Source organism: Rhipicephalus sanguineus, chromosome 10, assembly GCF_013339695.2.
Source record: "Rhipicephalus sanguineus isolate Rsan-2018 chromosome 10, BIME_Rsan_1.4, whole genome shotgun sequence".
NCBI classification, from domain to species: Eukaryota; Metazoa; Arthropoda; class Arachnida; order Ixodida; family Ixodidae; genus Rhipicephalus; species Rhipicephalus sanguineus.
Genome location: NC_051185.1, coordinates 36,516,990 through 36,528,085, shown reverse-complemented (window position 1 = coordinate 36,528,085; position 11,096 = coordinate 36,516,990).

Here is an 11,096-nt window from a genome sequence, read left to right as displayed (position 1 = left end):
GACATCCGGTGGTTCTTGAACATGTACCAGATCGCACAGAACATGGGCATCTAGCATTTTTGTCTCCATCGAAATGCGACCGCCCCGGCCGGGATCGAACCAGCGACTTTGGGTCAGCAGCCGAGCACCTTAACCACCACACCACCGCTTCGGACGCAGGAAAGTGAGGAAACTCAACACAGAACACCCCTGAAAGACGCTAAGCTACCATCCACACGTCCACGTGGTTCCGCAACGTGGACCACATGGACTACGCAAAAACCGGCGTCAATGCTTCCTGCAATAAATATGCTGAAAGAACCAGACATCTCATCATCCACGTGCCGTGGGGGTGACTCAATCAACTTTGATTTATCAAGACCCAACAACGCTTGGTCCTTATACTGCGTGAAGGACAGATTGAATGTCGAGAGGGCATCAAATAACTTCGCTGCCGCGTCCATGACAGGAGGCATCATAGATCATTTAATCGTAAGAGGCATCCAGGATTTCCACGAGCAGCACTGTACCTCGCACTTCACTACACTTAGACTCCTCATAGCTGCGATCACGAACGATCCGATTGACAAGTCCGGTCCAGCTGCTGGTACTCACTGATCACTTTGATGATGACCTTATTCAAAGAACTGTTAAGAGCCCTTTCTACACACTACACACGGGTTCGTGCAACGTGCATACGTTCTCCGTCATAACGGACAAGTATAAGCATAACTGTAACTGTGACTGTAGCGCACGTGCAGTGCGCCTGCGCGTGCCACTAAGCTGTGTATATATCTAGGGAAAATTTCCTGATTGAATCTTAGTTGCAAGAAACCCTTGTCCTGTGCATCTGTGTTCCTTCTTTGGATTCGCGCTATCCAGTATTGAAGAATACAAACACTACATATCAGCATATCGCGTCTGGTGTTAGTAACACCCATGTTGCTGTTGCCATCATTACGCAACTGTAAACATCTGGCTGCATAATACATATACGACTATTCAACATATGAGTGTGCGTATACCACTTCCATATTTCTCTAACGTCATCCCGTAACTTTTCGCTCAATCTGAAAAATGACGCTACAGTCACCATCCCGCGCATGCTTCGCATAACATCGATTCCCACGGTACGTGGGATCTGCCGAATTTTTTTAACACATTTTTGAAACATCTTGTAATGACCAGGCGATATAACCGGCAACTCTAGCTTTATTGAGGATTTTTGAAAAAGATTTTCATAGAAGTCGTTTAGAAGCAAATCATCAGGTATAAAACATGTTAAGGAACACGGAGGTCTTAACAAGTTTTATCAATGTTTTTTATTTGAATTTTCATGGCACCATATCTCCTCGCCAAAGGTGCCTGTCATGGTGTACGTCAATTTACTGTTTTCTATTCTGAGCTTTTCGGAGTAGTACGCGAGTGTAGTGATGTTGACGGAAACCCATCTTAAATGTCTGCCTCCATAGTATAGGTCGTACACGAGATATCCATAGAAGCCTATATTGATGGCGAACTTGCATATCTAGAAAAACAAAAACACAGATGTATTGCTTCACTATTTCCTAGGTGTAAGCTCAAATACGCTGTTTTATACAAAGGTAACTACAGCTCTTATGTTACACATGAGCCTCGTAAACGAAGCACTTGGATGTTTGAAATTATGATTATTGTTGTATAACATCACGAAAACACGCAAAAGGTCGCGGGTTCAACACGTCTGATAAAAAAATTACGTATGCCAATGGAGGCGTGCGTATGCTCTGCAAATAAGCATATCTATTGTTTTAGTTTGTATTCCCTTCTATGTATTCATTTCTGCACAATATAGACCACTAGACAACCTCCTACTTCAACACGAAAGTGTTTTTTGCCGCGTTCACGAAAAGTTCACTGACATCATCCGGCCACGAATATGACATCGGTAAAATGCACACGAACAGACGACAAAAGAAAACCACGAAGAAAGTTTCGTGGATTTGGATGTCATGGGAGTCGAACGCACGACCTCTCGGCCCCCACGATAGGAACTCGGTGGCTCTACCCACTGCGCTACCGACGCTCATGCATGCGCTTTTACAAAGGCGCCTTATATCTTTCATATCTCCTCCCCTTCACACTGAACTTGGTTGCGTGGGGTGGTGTCACCGTGTTGGAGATATGAAGTGAAGTACTGCATCGTGACATCAACGAACCGACATGAGGCTCTTCGGTAGTGACAACGCCGCGGAGGCTGACTCCCCGATTACCGCTTTATATCATTTCAATGTAGTTTGAGTGAGTGCTTTGCTGCAGTGAGAGACAGGCCAAAAGGCAGCAGAACGCCTACGCGCGTTCACGGCTCAAGCGACGAGCTCAGCATCTCACGTTCTTTAAGCTCTGTGGCGTAGTGTGTGCATGGGCAGAAAGAATTGTAGGTTTCCCAATTACTGGAGAGCGCACAGCTTGCCGTTTCTCTCCTCAAATGACGACGCTTTTCATGAATGGATATGTGTACTAGTCATTATGTGCTTCTGATGCCATATTTGCGCGGGATTCCACCATACGCTGTGTCCAGGTGTATGTTTACTACTTCAGCTACCACAAAGGTTTAGTCATGGTGATGATATATGGTGTTTATTGGCGCAAGGGCCATTTGATAGCCAAAGAGCGCCAGAAGTTTAATCATAAGCAGTGACGTTTGTTTTAGGCACGGAGATGTGCCGCTAGGATCAACATAGCTGCGTCCACATCAAACGGTGCTAGAGCCGCCAACGACAAGGAGACGTTGCGCAAGCTCTCATTTATCAATGTACAATGCACATCGAAGTACTTTTGTAAAGACACGTTATACTTTCTTGGTATACAGGTTCTTATCACGGAGGGATCAACCTTGTTTTTTTAGGGCGAAGCACCTTAGGGTCGAGGCATGGACCTTAGGACCGAGCTTTGTCATCGACTTTCATGTTACTTTAAATAAACGAGAGGACGCTGCGGTGCAAATGCGTACGTAAGCGTGTTCCAGACCACACATTCTCTTTCTGCCATGGATGAAAACGAACGTAAGGCGCAGCATGCGGCAGCTCAACGGAACGCCGACCGACAAGCTACTACTCCGGAGGCGAGGGCGCGGGAAGCGGCGGCAAAACGGCAAAAACGACAAACGGAAGATTCACGGTGACCGAACGATCCCCAGAGCTTCGCCCACTCATCATCATACACTTCGTGGATATGCGTGGGTTTTTTTAGGGACAAAGCACTTTAGGTCCGAGCCTTGTACACCCGCGTCTGGCGTAGCTCTGGTTTGAATACAGAAAGCTAGGGGCGCTGCGGTAGCGGCGCTCGCACCCGGCGCGTGCTCTGGTTTGCATGGAGACCGGTAGGGGCGTTGCGGCAGGAGCGCTCGCTCCAGGTGTGTGCTCTGGTTTGAATGGAGACCGCTAGGGGCGCGTTATGCTCTCAGATGCATTTCATATGCCCATAAACATCCAACAACAATCAGGGGGACGTGTATAGACCTCGTCTTTGCTAACTTCAGGTTTATTTCCCCTTCAAGAACCCCTGGCTCTTCATTTCACCCATCACAAGGAGGTCCTAATGAAGGGGAAACGAACTCCGCACCTCAACACCATATACGCCTTATGACATCAATAATACAACATTGTACATACTGTTGACACGTTTTTGTCACGCATTTACATGCTCGAGTGGGCAATGTACGGGGGATTTACGGTTACCCGAATGATCTCAGTGCTTCGCCCACTCACCATCATTCACTTCGTGGATATGCGCGGCTTTTTTTTATTAAGCGTTGCCATAGCAAAATTGTGTATGACCCGCATGGCCGCTCTGGATCCGCAATCCTATACATGTTTGCGTGGGTTCAAATATTAAAGCCTCTATGGTCTCAAATAAGCACATGAGACCCTAGTATATTTTGTTAAACGCCGACATTCCTTCTCAACAGTACGTAATATGTAAACATATATCTATTGTTCCTGTAATCTCAATCACTGCGAGAGATGTAAGCTAAACTGAAATGAATAAAGGAAAGCTAACAGTGCAAACGCTTTTGTTTGCTTTTCATTGTTTCGTCCAGTGGCGTAAATCCCGAAGAATCACAAGGGGAGACACACATCTTGCCATGGCGGCCATTTTTTTAAATACAGGTTTTATTTTTATTAATCTACGAATAAAATCATGCTTTAATAAAATTTAAAAAACTAGCATGGGGTCCCAGCTTGCGTAATTGCGTTGTTCTATTGAGCCTTCTCTGCACCGGTTGAGCGGCAGTTGCGATTTCAATAGGTCTCACACACCCGAGGGTACTGAACACAGGGGTGCATACATTAGTATAAACAGCCATTTGAAAAAGCTGAATGCGCTATATTTAACTGTCAAGCAATTCAAGTATATGATGTTTGAAAGACAAATCTCAAGGGGGGGACACATTCAAGCGGTGTCCCCCCCCCCGTCTAAACACAAGGGGGGGTCAGGACTCCCCTGAATCCCCCGCGATTACGCCAACGGTTTTGTCCCTGTTGGAATTGCCAAATGTTTTAAATGCGAAGCATTTCTTAGCGAACCCAAGGCACCTTAAGCATTTCTATCTACGTATCTACGTTATACATAGATAGATACGTATCTATCTATCTATCTATCTATCTATCTATCTATCTATCTATCTATCTTCTATCTATCTATCATCTACATCTATCTATCTATCTATCTATCTATCTATCTATCTACTATCTATCTATCTATCTATCTATCTATCTATCTAGCTATCTATCTATCTATCTATCTATCTATTATCTATCTAGCCGCCTACGTCTGGGTGCTCTCGTGGTCGCCTCCTTACCTTGGTGTATACTAAAACTGGCACAGGAGAGTAAAATAATTTGACGAATATGACTGTGCGGCCACGACAGGAAAACGTGAAAATGATCTCGCGTACGTCGTCAAACCCTTTCCTCCAGACACGTGTGGCACATACCCGTTTACCACAGGCCGCAGTGTTCGGGTATGCGCCACAGGTGATTGTTTATATCTGCCCAAGAATGGCGAGAGCACACATTCGTAATTTAAACGCGTGAGTGTTAAGAAAAAAAATTACACCGTCTCCCTCTAAAAAGAACCATGTGTGGATGCGAAGCAGCGGAGCGATGGTTCGCTTGAGCGGGAGATGGTGTAATATTTTTTGAGCTGTCGCGCCAGGTTCTTTAGCTTGGGCGAAGTCCCGCGCCGTAAGCTGCATCCATCCATTCAAAGCGTCGTGTAGCGCGAAGAGGAACGCTACGCGCGTCGTGTATTCCGTCTAGTCTGGACTTTAATTCTCACAGGGCACGGAGGAAGAAAGATTTAGCAGGCGAAACCCCTGTTTCAAGGGGCATCGGCGGGCGGCCAGATCACGTCACAAAACATACAAAAAGAACATGCGCCGATGGAGGCACTTCTATTGGCGGCGCCTTGCGGCGCGAAGCCGCAAACCGCCAAAAAAAGAAGCGCTACTGGTCGAACGCGGCCGGGCGAGCACGCCCACGCGCGTTCTCTATAGCTGCGTTCGTGAGGAGACGACAGCGGCGATTGCTTGAACAGGCTCGCAATTTTTTTTGTGTGGATTGCCTTCTCTGTACCTATTCTTTTTATCTAGCCGCCGTGGCTGTGATAACGCTGCTACGCACAGTATGATGTTCTTCGGCATTTACTAAACTAAAATGGGACGCAGGCGTTTTGTTGAAACCTGAAAAAGTGGGCGCAAATCTTGCAGGGAATCATGCTTCGTGACTGCGGCGGAGCGGGCACAACGCGCGAGGCCGGTTCCCTGGGAAACCGAAATGGCGGAATTTCCCTTGTGTGCCGCTAGACGCCGCCAACATGAAGTGAATCTCCGGCAATACGACGTTAACTGGTCGCCTCAAGTAGCAGAGTTGCACCTCCTAAATGATTCTTCCTCTGTGTCACAGGGCGAGCGGGGAACGCGGTCGACAGGCGCGCGAGAGGGGGGGGCGTAGGAGAGGAGAGAGAGGGGGAGGGGACCCGCATGCGCAGTGGGGGTGTGGACGCCTCCCGTGGCATGCTTGTGCTGGCGATAACGCTGACACTGGCGGCGGCGCTGGCGCTCATCGTTGACGCTGGCGTTCATTGCGGCGTTTCGCAGGAGAGAATGAGGCACGCGAGAGGGGATGAGCATATGAGGGCGCTCATCGCGGCGTTGCGCACGAGAGAGTGAGGCGCGCGAGAGGTGGGAGCGTAGGAGAGGAGACAGAAGGGCAGGGGGCGCGCATGCGCAGTGGGGGTGTGGATGCCGCGAGAGGGATGGATGGGCAAAGCCCCCCGCCTTAAGCTCCTTCGCATCTAAAACCTACTTCAGCAGCGTCGACCTCCCGAATTCAAATAGAAACTACGATCCCAGCAGGAATCGAACCCAAGCATTTTACGTGGCAGTCAGGTATTGTACCACAGAGCGAAGCCAAGTCTAGAAACTGCAATGGAGAAACGCTCTGTGCGGGCGTAATATCGGTGCAACGTCTATTAGGTTTGTGATGCTGGTTATGTAATTTTACAACAAGCAATAAACATTACATATGTACTCCTATGATGCAGGCGTGACGTCCGGTTAGCGTCATTATTGGTTCCAGTGTTGGCTTCGCTTTATAGCAGTCTAATAAAGATTCATCTCTGTTCCTATGATTCAGCAAGCCAGATTCAATCGTCGCTGGACGCTGGAGGAATACGCTAATAAAAGGTATGTACGTATATATTCACATCATCGCACCGTATTGTGCACTTCGTTTCGACAATACTGACGTATGCGATCTAACGTGAGTGCTCACGCCAGACCATTAGTTACCCTTGAAAGGCCATCGTTCTCGACATGCCTCGTAAGCCCATAATGTGCAAACAACTACTGCACACACAAAAATACATCTATCGACCTCGTAACTCTTGGCTCAAAGCTACAAAATGTAGCATATAACAACTGACTGAGTGCTTCGCATGAAACCGATTCCTACAAGGCGTGGGACCGGCCGAATTTTTTCACAGTCAAAATCTTCCAATACACCTAGTTTTGAGTGTGGATCATAATTACGAAGACGGGAAACCGTCTAAATGCGGGGACGAAAGGTGAAGGTAAAAGAAGTACACAAATGCCGTGTGTATTTTCATGTTTCATTTATGAGATTTCAGGGCGTTGTCAGCTTCACCTTGAACCAATTCCAAGTCTCCCAGCTGTCACTCCTATTGAATATATATAAGAACATTGCCACGCGATAAATTCGCTAGTGTAATATTTGCACTATAAGGTCAACCAAGAGATTTCGGTACTCTTTTATTCTATTCTGCTTTCAGGTGAAGTACACTTCTGTAGATAGGTAGCGCAGCTTCCTGACTTAGATGAACGGTCTAGTAGGGAGTTATCCTTGAGCTAAAATATTTGTCGCACTAAACTTAACACAACAGTTAAAGATTACTTTGTAGGCGCCAGATCGAGGGGTTATTGAGATCTGTAAGGCGGCAAACGGTGGAACACCTTTTTACACTAACCAAACCTGATATTTGTACTTGGCAGTGCCGTACACGGGTAATTCAGATCAAGCATGTGCCCAAGCACGCAGCGATTATTTTAAGAGCGGAATAGTGAGTGCTTCATTTCTGATAACGTTCTATGCCACTTTCTTTGAATAAGTATTCAGCAACGTCCCTCCTACATGGTCAGGGCTATTGTATGTGTAGCGAAGCCTTGGAACTGCTTAGCTGCATGTTATAATTGGTGTTATCTTTAACACTGCTTTCAAAGTTATCGAAAGCCCTGACCAAATTCTAACGATGCCGCATTCCCAGAGCAAGTGCGTTGTCCATGAAGGGTTCCTGCTGTCGTTCCTGCCATGGTACAGTGCTCCGAAACCTGCTTGGGTGCAGCTTTGTTTCGACATTGATATGTGCTGGCCGTGGCAGCGCAGCGCTGGCCCGTCGTCCAGCTCTCCACCGAAAGCTGTGCCACCAGACCCTTGGCCAGCCTTCTACAAGAACAGTGATCCGGCCATAAAGGCGCTTCCAGAGCGGCCGAACTTCAGACACCGTTTCTTTATTGATCCTTCTTAGGCGTCAACAACACAACCAGAACTGTTGAATCATTTTATATTGGTTTTGTAGCGAAGCCTTAGAACTGTGTAATGGGTCGCCCTCTCCAGCGCGTTCTAGTGGGTCGTCCTCCTTGGCTCCTTTTTGAAAGAACACCGCTTGTGCTGAGGTTCCGTGCTCTACCTTGACTGCCGCCATTGAGCATTGTGCCCCAGTGCCGTCAAATAGACGCCTTTACCGTTTGTTTTTCTTTATCTCCGTGTACATTAGTATGCTAGCCGTCGAATCATTATTAGTTGATAATTTGTGAATCTTAACTTCGACATAAAGATATCGTGCTTTGGGTTTTTCCACCGTTTCTGACAAATGGCTACGACGAACGTCTTACCATCATATTCGCCACATCGGGTAATATCCATGATGAAGAAAAGATCGCGAAAGAGAGTATTGTCTCAGGGCTCTAGTAATATTCGTCGTTTTTTTTTTCCGTAAAAGTTAGTGATCGTCTACGGGGACCTTCTAAAATTAACCCATTTCACCGACAAAGCGGTAGGCATTGCGAATCGCACGGACAGGCGTGGCAGGTCAAGCGTATCACAAACTGCGTCATTCCGAGCAATGAAAAAAAGAAAGCGAAAATGTGCATTTACCATACGATATTTCCTTGTGCCTTTAGTAACGGTTTGTTGACCCCAGCTAAGTGTTCCAATTTTACTTTTGAGGCCATTCGCATCGAAGAAGACCTCCTGGCTCTCTAGCCCCTTGTAGTATACCGGTACATACGTGGTCACATTGAGGCTGAGTGGACAATTCAAACCTGCAGTGACATACCAGCCAAAGATACCACTGCAGGCAGTTTCTATCTGCTTAGTAATGGGGCTTGCCTCGTAGTGGGAATACTGGACTGAACCAACTTTAGCCTTCACAGCGTGCCTGTGAAAAAAAAAGTGGCATTGTTTTGCGTCATGCAAGAAATACTCAGCGTTGTGCACTTTCTACCAGATTGCATAAAAACGAAATTAGAGAAAGAAAGTGCAACACATTTCATCTCACGAGGCTTACTATATAGGCATAAAACATGAGTGCTCTCGTAGTGAAACGGGCTACATGGCAAGGAGATCCAGACTATACCGTCTTACGTAATAATCACTTCAACCTTCGGGAGAATTTTGTCCACGTAACGAATATACGTATTTGTTTTTGATGCTCCAGCTAAGGTTTTATTGTAAAAGTAAGGAATACGAGGGTATGAATATCGCTTTATATTATGTGATGTAATGGCTGTTCTGTTTTCGGTAGTATTCGATGTTGTTTAATTTGCATCTGAACCACTCGATTAGCATTTGATTCATGTTCAAATATTACCGATCAAACAACACCTAAATCACTTTTGCACAGATCAGTAGAACATAAAGTCTAAAATTTTTAGTTAACAATGGCTTTAAAGCACCGAGTTAGCAGAAGAACTTTCACCTACAATTTCATCAGCGCTATGTCACCGAACGGAAATTACCTTAAAAACACGCACACCTACACGCGCATGTTTCATAGAAAAAGTGCTACATATCTTATTTCATTTCGTTTTTCTACTTCCTGTCTAGTATTTCACTACTGGGGGGGGGATCGGAGATCTTTGTTCGTTCCGCGTTCGTTCTGGCGGTGTTACGTCACAAAAGTGGGCGGTCCGCAGCTCTCTTCCGCCGAGAGGAAGAGGACAGCCAATCGTCAAGCGGTGAGCGGCGGGCTTTCCGGAAGTAGACGCGCATCGTTTGTCCTCGGCAAGGGAACCGTATATTTCAAAACGGAGTATTTCTCGCCTTCTAATAAAGACAGTTGTTATAAGAAAAGATATTGTGTTTCTTTTCAAGCTCAAAGAGTTTCTGAAACAGCAATAGGTTTAAGCGCTGATATTTATTGGTGTTAGTTTTTCTAACGTGCTCGCTATGTGAAGTCGCGCACGCGAAAAAAAAAAAAGAGAAAAGTAGCGGTTGGCGCAGTTTTTCAAGATGTCGTCCCACCGGAATGTCTGGCTTGGCTCCCGGGTGTCGAATCGTCGAAAGGGGCTTCTGCTGGCTTTTATAAAAGAGCACCCACAGATAGCTACGCCGTCGTGCCCACTGGGGCCGTCGTTCACGAGTGAGGACCGGGTCGACACGTGGCAGTAGCTGGTAGCGCTTTTGATCTAAGAAGTCCCTGCGCGTAAGACCACAGCCCAGTGGCAGGCCCGTTCATTTTGTTCGCACTGTTCGTTTCGAGAACAGAAAGCGACGCCGCACTCGCTCATGTCTTCAAACGCATCTCGCACCTCCAACCGCAAGAAAAGCACACGTCGCAAGCGCCATTTTCTCAAAATCAGCTGTTGCGGCAGCCGCAACCGCCGCATCATGCCGTGCGAAGCCGTTTGTTCGCTCCAGAGAACCCGTGCGAACGGTCTCGCGCTCCGTTCGTTTGTAGCAGACGACATGCTCGTTATGACGCGGTATGACGTCACCAAAAAATAAAAAAATCAAGCAAAAAGAAAAATGGCTACCCCCTCAGAGACGTGGTCTTTTCCGGCTTCGGTGAATCGCATACGCCGCCAGAATGGGTACAGAACGAACGGCGCAGAACAGAGATCTCTGATCACCCCACTCGTTATGCCGCGATATGACGTCACCAGAAAAGAAAAGATCAAGCAAAAAAAAGAAATGGCGACACCCCCCGGCCTTGAGTGGCATCTCCCGCTTCAGCCAATCAGCGCGCTTGTTCTTCCCCAGGAGAACGAACAAGCGGAACGAACAGATCTCCGATCGCCCCCCTGGTTTCAAGTACACGAACGAACATCATTTAGAAAAATTTTGCTATGAATGATCTTGGAAATCTAGAACGTCATTCTCCGTCAAATAAAGCGGTTCGAAAAGGGCGAGCATGGCAAGTCGCGTCGTGCGCATTTCAACTTCGGGTTAAAGAGGAAGATGCGAAGGATTTTTGCAGCATGCAGATTTTCAAATGACGATTTAAATGTTGTGCACACTTAAGCACATGTATTTCAGGGTCGAACAAAGCTGCTA